The 9,787-nt window shown below is 56.4% G+C and overlaps 1 long non-coding RNA gene across 1 annotated transcript in view; it reads right to left on the reverse strand.

Moving 5' to 3' along the window:
- The window catches only part of LOC111538307, a 46,097-nt gene extending 45,072 nt beyond the window's left edge, over positions 1-1,025 (reverse strand). The window contains exon 1 of the long non-coding RNA XR_003309640.1: positions 493-1,025. This is a non-coding gene — a long non-coding RNA (uncharacterized LOC111538307). The remainder of the gene's footprint in view (positions 1-492) is intronic.
- Between the last annotated feature and the right edge of the window lie 8,762 nt (positions 1,026-9,787).

A 9,787-nucleotide genomic window follows, 5' to 3' on the forward strand; every position in this document is an offset into this window, starting at 1 on the left:
AGAAAACAAGACGAGACGAGAAAACCCACTGAAACACACATCAGCCCATCCGAAAGGGTCTGGCTGAGGATGAGGACAGGCAGGCAGCTCCCAGGAGGAGTCATGAGGAGCAGCAGGAGAAGATGCTAGAAGGTGGTCATGTGGCCTTCTGCAGAGTCGTGCCTTCTTGCTGGAAATGCCCCTGATGCAATGAGTACTTTTTGAGCCCAGAATCTCTGACTTCCAAAGGAAAGCCTAGGGAGGACTTGGGTGGGGCTGTGGAGGGGCTGGCCACTGCTCCTTTGGAGAGGCAGCTTGGGAGGGAGGGTGACTGCCCTGGCAATGGTGCCCAGAGCGGCACAGTGCAGGGAGTGACCCTGGCAACGGTGCCCAGAGCGGCACAGTGCAGGGAGTGAGCACAGCCTGGAGCAGGCCTCGAGTGGGACGGCTCAAGGGGAGCTTGAGGCCACCAGAGGCAAAGGTCGGGGTAAAGAAGGAACGGTGCAAACTTACCAAATGGAAATCTCCTCTTGGCATCAAGACCTGCAGCTCTGGGCTCCGTGGGGAGGGACATTCTGGTATGGTCCAGCCTCCTTCCCTCCATGTGTGGTATAGTAAGGACAGGCTCCTTGCCTGGGACCCCTGAATACGGAAGCAGGGGGAGTGCGTCCACCCTTCATGGGCAGACTCCGCTGCTCAGCATTTGGAGTGCCTGGTGCTGGGGGAGCTGCTCAAGGCAGCCCATGGTGACGGGGCTGGGCTGGCGGGACTCCCCACGCGGCCATGTCTAATAGCCGTTGCGGCCTAGCTGATTAGCACGGTAACCACCAGCCTCAGGAAGGAGGTGGACCTCAGAGTGCCAGGAATTAAGCCGAGACTTTGCAAGTTCATGCCTTTGCCTGCCCCAGCTAGCAACATGGACACCAAGGGCAGAACCCGGTCTCATCCGACTTGGCTGAGCATCTGTTGACCAACACGGGGTCATTAAAAGGCACGAGACCCTCTCGGGTAGGTTCCTGCTCTGGCCATCCCAGGGGGGACCAGGACCCCATTTCCCCCAGAAACAAGCCGGAAACGAGCAGCGGAGCCACTGTGCTGGGCAGGGCCACACCCTCCCATGGCGGGGGGAACACGAAGCCCCGGGCTTTCTAAGAAAGGATGTTGGCCAACGCCTGTGGCAACAGCATGACCACATGGCTTGGCCACAACCGGGTGTGTCTGTGTGGATTCTCCAGGAATCGTCTCTCTCGGAGATTGTGGTAGGAGAGGGAGGGAGGAGCGGGAGGCCTGACTCCCTGTGTTCCAAGGAGAGCTGTGGACGTCCATGTGGGTTGAGAAGACAGGACCAATCTTTTTATTTACTGCTTTTGATACAGAAACATGCGCAGCACATACACAGGTAGAGAGAAGGAGGAATGGGCCTCCAGGTACCTTTCACCAGATTTCACAGTGACCTGAGTTTATGCCACTTGGAAGCCACATTTCAAGCCCATGGCCAGGGACAAGAGCACCCACTGCCCTCACCCCCTGGGCTCAACTGAACAGAAGATCTCTCCGCATCAGTTGACTCTCCTAGAAACTTCCTCCGCATCCCAGGCCCGTGCCCTTGGAAAGCCCTCTGCTCGGATGAGACCCCCCATCCGCCCACACACCCATGCACACAGGGCTCTCTGGAAAGCCCCTCCAAGTCTTTTGAGGTAGTCCCGAAACAGGTGGCTTGAGAGAGAGTCAGAGCTACTTTGGGCACCATGAGACGGCCACTCGCCACCTGACGCTGTCAGAGCCTGAGCACCCCGTGATAAATGTGCTGAACTCCGAAATAGGCTTCAAAGCTAGTGCCACATGCAATTCCAAATCCGGACTCCTGGGGCTATTGGATTTCATGATTTCTCTTGCAGCCTTGGTTACGGGTTAGCATGAATCTTCTCACCCCTTAATTATAGTTCTGGCATTCGAAAAGCACACCAACACCTCTCCCTCCTTTGGCGCCATCTCCTCATTCCTCCCCACTCCCAAACGCTCAGCGAGCCGGAGCTAATCCCTGGTGCCGTTTATGACTGTCCCTGTCCCTGTCCTCCAGGATCTGACTGCACACTCATTGGCTCATGCCTGCTGCCTGCCTTACAAGGCAATACTGCCCGCCGAGAGATGCTACTTTGGGAAGAGTCAAGGGGCCAGAGAGAATGTCAGGATCTTTTTTTTTATGTGCTGAGCAAGGCCATTCCAGGGGCCGCCGAGAGCAGGCGGTGATCTGTATCAGAGATGAACTTGAACATACGCTGTCTTCCAGGGGCGCGGGAGGTGGAAAAAGTAAGCCCATGGCTTCTTTGGCTCAAGTTGGATGGAGCAAATTAAAACATTTAGGAATTTTCCTCTCCCAACTGCAGGTCTGTTTTAGGTCTGATGTCTGTCAACCAAATTAAAATAGATGAAAACGGGCCCCAATTATGTCTCCGGGTGGAGAAGAGGCACAGCCTTCGTGGTGGGGACGAGTGACTTCGCTCTGGGCTGCTTCCCTAATTGATTGCATCTCCAGGGTGGAAAACAGACACGGAGTCCAATCCTCCCGTTCTCCCCACACCCTGCTCACACAGGGAACACAGCAGGACACTGTTGGGGTGACCCAAAGTGCTTCGGAAGGAAAGAAAAAACAATTGAGGGGGGAAATGCAAGCCTTCCAGGGCAGCATGGTAGGTGCACGGAGCACCGGTGTTTTCAGGAGCAGTGAATTTCCAGTGGCGGCTCCATGGAAAGGGTTGCTCCACTCCGGGCGGCAGGAATAGGGTGAAGCGCCCTGAGCAGATAAGGAAGGGGCCAGACTTGCACAGCCTTGCCGTAGTTCCACCCCTTCCAGGCCCTGCTTGCTGGGGAAGAGGAAAATGGCCTACTTAGCACTCCGAGATTGAAGAGAGGGAAGGACAGCAGGTCAAGCGGAGAAATGAGAAAACCAGGACCACTTCTTTGGGAAAAAAGACACCACCAGGCAGCCCGGGCAGCATGAGAAAGAAAAGTCACACCGGGAAAGGCAGGAAGGGCCCCCACAAGCCCAGACCCCCCAACACGAGGGTCTCTGAAGTGTCAGCCCCAGGGTCACCGTTTGAACACTGCTGACCCCATGTCCACATTGCCCCTTCATAGGGACCAGGGTCCTATAAAATGGCAAGGAGTCCATCATGCCGCTGCCCTGCAAGCCTTGCCCACGGAGCCCTTAGGAAAACTGAAATCCCGCAGGAAAGAGGATGAGGGGACAGGATGTCTCTGAGGTCAGGATGAGCCTTGCCTGCCTCAGGACTCCCAGCCTGCCTCTGGGTGTGCCTCTCATACCCGATGTCCCATCCATCCTGTCCCCACACAGGAATGAGCCAGCTCTGCACCCTCTCCAGGGGCCTCCTCCAGCCCACGGTGGGGGGAGCCTCCTCATCTGGGACCCCAACCCCAGCACAACTCCTTGGCACAGGGGGCTGGGCATGGGAGAGGCTGGCCAGCCTCATTTGGACCTAGTCTCTTTGTTAGGGGGGAAAGGTGGGAGCCCCCCCGTGAGAAGGAGAGTCGAAGCAGAGACAGAGGCAGGTGCAGGAGGGGCTGGGGCAGGTTCCAGGAAGCTCAGGACCTGTGGCGGGGGCACACACCAGGGCCAGAACTCCTGCGGTACTGACACAACCCCCATGAAAGTATTTTCACAGACTCCTCCCAGAGCCCACCACAGGGTCAGCGTTTTCCTCCTTTTTGCTGTCACCAGGAAGCAGCAGAGAGTGAGGTACCCAAGTCAGGCCCCTGGCGAGGAAGCAGCCTGTCCCTGGGAACTCCTGCAGGCCAGGTCCTGTACGCTCTCCCTCCTGCTTCTCGTTCCCCCAAGCCTGAGCCCCCGAGGCTGTGTGGGTGTTCTTCCCCCAGCTGGTGGGTTCGGGTCTCGGGGTGGGGCGCACTCAGCTCAAGAGGGATTGCCAAACAGCCCCTAAGAGCCCAGGCCTTCCTCTGCCAGTCGCCACTCCCCTTCCTCCCACCCCTTCCCGCCATTCCTGTCCTGGGCCTCCAGCATGGACACTTTGCACGGGGGGTCGTGAGCCGTCTGCCGCTCCTGTGAGGTCACTGGACAGATATGCTGGCATTCGCTGTCCCCACACATGGTCGTAACCAGATCAGCACAGAGCCCCTCACCCTCCTCTTGCTGGGCCTGCCGCACCCTAAAATAGCCTTGATATATGTAAGGCATCTTCTGGAACAGACTGGCCCGGTCATTTAAACATTCCAGGCGTCTTGTTTATGCTTGGTAGTTATCAATAAGGCAGGCGGGACTCACAGCGCTCATTCCTGCGAGGGGCCCCCGGATCAACAGTGCACATGTCTCCCATGGCTGGGAGCTGATGTCAGTGCCTGCGTGGGCCTGAGAGTGACGGACTGCCTCCACCCAGGCTGACATCTGCCATTATAGCCTGGCAACAGGGCTGGCAGGAGCCCAGCTCCAGGGTCTTGACCCTGGCCATTTCCCCCTACAGAGAGGGAAACTGAGCCCAGAGGAGTCGCAGGAGCTGTACTGGCAGGCAGGGACCCAGGTGCCCTCCCATCGTGCTCACCAGCCCTGCTGTGGACACAGCAGGAGAAGAGTGAGCAGGGAATCCAGGCTCCTCAAAGCCCACGAGGTGGGAAGGAAGCTTCATCTGCAGTTCAGGCCTTTGGTTCTTGAGATTGGACTCTGAAGAGGAAAAAGAGGCTCTGAGCACAGGAAAGGTCCTTGGAAAGACTCCCACACACCTGCCGGGAAGCCTGGGACACCCCTCTCCCCCCTCTCCCAGGCCCCAGTCCTAGAACTGTGGACGTTTGGGTCTGGATCATTCATTGCCATGGTGACTGCTTGTGCACTGTGGTTACTTAGCAGTGTCCCGGGCCTCTGCTCACCAGATGTTGGTAGCACCATGTCTGCCCCAAGTTGTGACAATCAAAAATGTCTCCAGTTAAAGGAATGGAGCCTATCAAAGAGATAACTGCACTCCCATGTTTATTACAGCAGATTCACAATGGCCAACATATGGATCCAACCTAAGTCTGCATCAGCAAACGAAGAATAAAGAAAATGTGGTATATACACACAGTGGACTCATATTCAGCCACACGAAGAAGGAAATCCTGTCCTTTGCAGCAATGTGGATAGAACCAGAGGACATTAAGTGAAACAGACCAGGCAGAGAGAGACAAATATCGCATGTTCTCACTCCCATGTGGGAGCTGCGAAAGTGGGTCTCATGGGGGTAGAGAAAAGGCTGGAAATGAGGGTGGGAGATGAAGGGAGTTTAATTTATGGGCACAGAAATCCAATTTGATGGAAGGAATGAGTCCTAGTGTTCCATAATAACACAGTAGGGTGACTATAGTTAACAGTAATTTACTGTATATTTCAAAATAACTAGAAGAGTTGAAATGTTCCCAACACAAAGAAGTGATACAAGTTGGAAGTGATGGAGGTCCTAAATATCCCAATTTGATCATTACACATTGTATGCTTGTATCAAAATATCACAGGGGCTAGGCACGTTGGTTCACACTGGTAATCCCAGCACTTTGTGAGCCCAAGGCGGGAGGATGGCTTGAAGCAACCTGGGCAACATAGTGAGACCCTATCTCTAAAAAAAACAAAGCCACATGTACCTCATATACATGTACAATTATTATATGTCAATAAAACATGAAATTAATATCAAAGTACATTTTTAAATTAAGAAAATAATTAAATAGTTAAAATGTAAAAATACATCTCCAGGCATTGCCTACTGTCTCCTGAGTGCAAAATCACCCCTGTCTGAGCACCCTGCTGTGGAGAAATGAAACCTCTCCTGGCACAGGGAAGGAGCCTGCAGGGCCCCCGTCACTTTGCTCCTTACCCTCTCACTGCCAGCTGGGGACATGGAGCCTACACCTGCCACCCACCAGCCCACACTGTGGCCACTGTTCAGCTGAAGTCACCGAGCCCCCTAGAACACCTCACAGGCATGGGAGAGAGCTCCCTGCCTCCCCCGGAGGCTGAGCCTTCCTGCAACAGCTCCGTGGGCAGTGGGACACCGAGGCCAAGGCTGCCGCAGCTCCCAACCGTGGCGCTGGGTCCTGTAGAGTATGACCAAGCTCACAGCAGAGCACATTTGAAGCAGAAACGCAGAAGACAGAGAAACAAAGTGGGGAGAGTATGCATTTTTCTGGGGCACAGGAGAAGATGCTGAAGCTGGCAGGGAGAAGGAAAGTGGAGAAGTAGCTAGGGCAGGACCCTATACCCAGCCAAGGACCCAGACTGTCTCAGGAGGGCGAAGGGCTGCCTGGTTTTCTTTTCACCTTGCAGGTGGAGCTCTGGGTCTGGGTCCTCCCTGTCTGCCCTACAGGTGGATCTGTCCATTTTTCCTGGGCCAGGCCCCCCAAGCTGCACCTTTCAGCACACTACCCTCTCAGAGAAACACCTGCTCCTCGGGCAGCGCCTGCCAGCACTCTCAGGCCAAAGGAGAAAGATCAGGCCAGCTAGGGGCTGGGAGAGGCTCTGGGTGGTGTGGAGAGGATGCCAGCCCATGTGAGGGGCACCAGAGGTCCCCGGTCACCTGCACCCTGCCCCTGCCCATGGGAGGACCCTCCCTGTGGATGAGCTGCCTATGAAGGACCTGGGGCCTGAGGGGTCGTTATGGGCCCCAGGGGAAGCAGGTGGCCAGGAGAGATGCAAAGGTTTCCCAGACAGCACTTGGGACAACTTAGCAGCAGCCGCCTCCAAAAGTGGGGAGCAGGGCCAGAGAGCCCAGGGCGGTGCTGGGTCCCAGCCCAGCTGAGGCGGTCCCGGCGGGCTTCAGTGCGCACATGCTGCCATCGTGTGGAGCCCGGCTGGGGTGGCCCTCCAGCTGTGGGCCACCCCCGGCCCCCCATGCTGGGAACCCTGCCTGGCCAGGGCATCTCTGTCCCCCCTGCCCCAACCACAGGCCTAAGCGGGCCCAGATGGTGTTGGCAGACTGGGCTGGCTGGGCTGCTGCCTCCAGGGGCCCCAGAGTTGGGGCTCAGCTTGCCAGGGATGGGAGGGAGGGTGGTTTGAACAGGCAAACCTAATCCCAGGGCCTTTGAAAGAGGGCTGACGGTGTGGGAAGTGCGCGGCCAGGCCCGGAGCCCAGACACAGCCCCAGACTCTGCTCTGTCTCTCCACGCCCCATGGACCCAGAAGGATGCTCTCCCTGGCAGACCCTACCAGCCAACGTCTCACCTTCTCCTCTCCCCTGCCCCTCCTTGGGGTGTCTTGTGTCACAGGGAGAGCAGAACCCTGCCTTAGCCCCAGACCTGTAACCCTGTCTGCACAGCCACTTCTCCTTGGCCTCCTCCCATCCCTCACCCCCTGCCCAGGGCTGCCCCTCCCCTCTCACACCAGCCACAGCCTCTCTCTCAGCATCCACAGCCTCACCCAAAAGGATGGCAGCTGGATTGCCCAGGGGCCTGCGGGAAGCAGAGGCACATTCCAAGAGTCGGATGCTAAAGGGACAGTTTAGGAAGGTGTGGATAGGGGAAGCCTTGAGAGGTTACAGGGCATGGGTTCTGTCGGAAGGGCCAGCAAAGGGAACAGATCCGGGCTGAGAGGGCGACAGGTGCGTGGAGAGCCCCCCACCCCCCGCCACACACAGAAGCAATGGTCTTCTGTGGAGGGACAGCCGCAGGGAGGGAATACATGGGTCAACCTCCCAAGCCACCTGCTCTCCCTCCCAGGGACACAGAGCAGGGTGAGGAGAGAGGGAGGGAGGGGATGGGACAGGCTCCTCAAAGTGGGGTCTGAGCTGCTTTAGCACCTGGGGCAGGCCGTGTGTAAATCCTCGGGAGCGCCTGGGAACACACCTCGAGGCTTAGTGAACGTTTCTCCCAGAGCGAGACGTTCTCCTAGACGGGAGCAGTGTGTTGGTCTCTGCTCCAAGAGAAGCTCTTCATTCCAGAGAGGCCTGCACTGTGAAGAGCGCTGATTAGAGGAAAAGAGAAGGTCGAGGCACAATCACAGATGAACGAGAGAATGACCCCCCTGCGCTTGGCCCTGCCCCTCCCACTCTGCACCCTGGAGGCTGGCCCCAGCACGAGGTCCTCCGGGCTCCTGGCATCTGCTCATTGGCTTTGGCCAAAAGAAGCTCCAAGTGAAGGGTGGGAGGACAGGGAGGCTGGGATTTCTTCCCTGCTCCCTTTCTTTGGGCGCCCTGGTCCTGCCAGTGGCTGGATCCCTTCCGTCCCCACTGTGGCCCCATTTCTCTCTGGACTGTAGGATTCCCCTGCCCCTTCAGGACTTGGGGTGTGTGTGTGTGTGCATTACAGCTTCCTGCTGTTGTTCATCTCCAGGTGTTACAAGAGACAGGGTCTCTATGTTGCCCAGGCTGGACTCAAACTTCTGGGCTCAAGCAATCCTCCCACCTCAATCTCCCAAGTAACTAGGACTACAGTTGCACACCACCTCACCCAGCTGTTGTGGGTCACCTTACCACCCACCCTCCCCGCAACACACACCTCGCCAATCGTTCTACAGTCAAGTCCCTAACACTTGCTGCTTTCTGTGAGGATTCTGGTCATCTCCAAACACACAACACACACACATCTATCCATCACCTCAACATTTTCATTCTACGTTGGTTCAACCAATATTAAGAATCTGCACCCCAAAATAAGCCACTCTAGCATGTTGACTATTCTGAGTTAAAGGGACCTGAAAAGCAGGAGGTGCTAGAAGATCCCTCAGATCTTCATTTTCTTTCTCAAAAGCAGGAGATGAAATTCTCATGTGAAAGATGTCCTCCCCATACTGAAAGGAAACTGCCACTCTTATCTTCAAGGACAGGAAGCTGGGGCCAAGGGAACTCTGTGCAAACAAACCTCGTTAAACTAATCCTCGTCCTCCCAGCCACTTCTCCACCCAGCCAGCCCCCAGCCTGGGTCCCCAGGCCTTGGCCCATTTTCAAGCGTCCTGCTCTTTGTCTCAGGCAGTGCGTACGTGTTCAAACTGTAACTGCGCCTCCAGGCCTTAGAAAGGCTCCCATGCCTGTGGGTCATGTGGTCTGTCAATTGTGCGCGTTTCTCCTGCTGATCTGTCTTGTATCACTTTAATTCTCATACCAAAAACCCTTGAAGGGGTGGAGGGACATTTTTGCACCCTGCACCCCAACACTGCCTTCCAACATGCGAACTCCACAGGGCTCAGCCTGGCCACTCTCAAGTCTAGCAGCTCTTCACTGCCTCCCGTCAAACCCCACCCACCCCGGCTGAGCAGCCATTTCCTGCACACGGCTCCGGCCACAGCCCAGGCCATGGGCTCCCTCTTCTCACAATCTAGCTCCTACCAGCTGTCAGTGCACCTCTAAGAACCATCCATCAGAGCTTGTCACTCCTCTGCTTAAAACCGCAGGAATCAACTCTCAGGTCTGGACAGAGGCTGCCAAGACCTCGGGAGACCTGGCCCCAGGGACTCATCCTAATCTTGCTTTCCTTGCCTGTGCTTCTCAGTGGGCCCCAGGGCTGCCATGGTGACCTTGCTGGGCCATTGCCCAGTCCCCAGACCACTCCTCCCACCTTCCGTGTCTGAGAACACGGACCCTCCTTAGGGACGCCTGTCCCAACCCCACATCCACTCTGAAGCCCCCTGTTCCTTTCTGTGGGAACTTCTAGAAGGTTCTTTCCTTCTTCCTGCTCTCAGCCACCTCCAGAGCTCCCGTCTGCCCTCTCGTGGTTTTCCCGTGGACCTGTGAAGCAAATATACCCTGTGGGGAGCTAAGAGGGTCTCTGAGGAACCTGGACCGCAATGAGAGGATCCAGCCAGTGAAGGTCCTGGACC

The sequence above is a fragment of the Piliocolobus tephrosceles genome, chromosome 6 (genome assembly GCF_002776525.5).
Source record: "Piliocolobus tephrosceles isolate RC106 chromosome 6, ASM277652v3, whole genome shotgun sequence".
Taxonomy (NCBI): Eukaryota; Metazoa; Chordata; class Mammalia; order Primates; family Cercopithecidae; genus Piliocolobus; species Piliocolobus tephrosceles.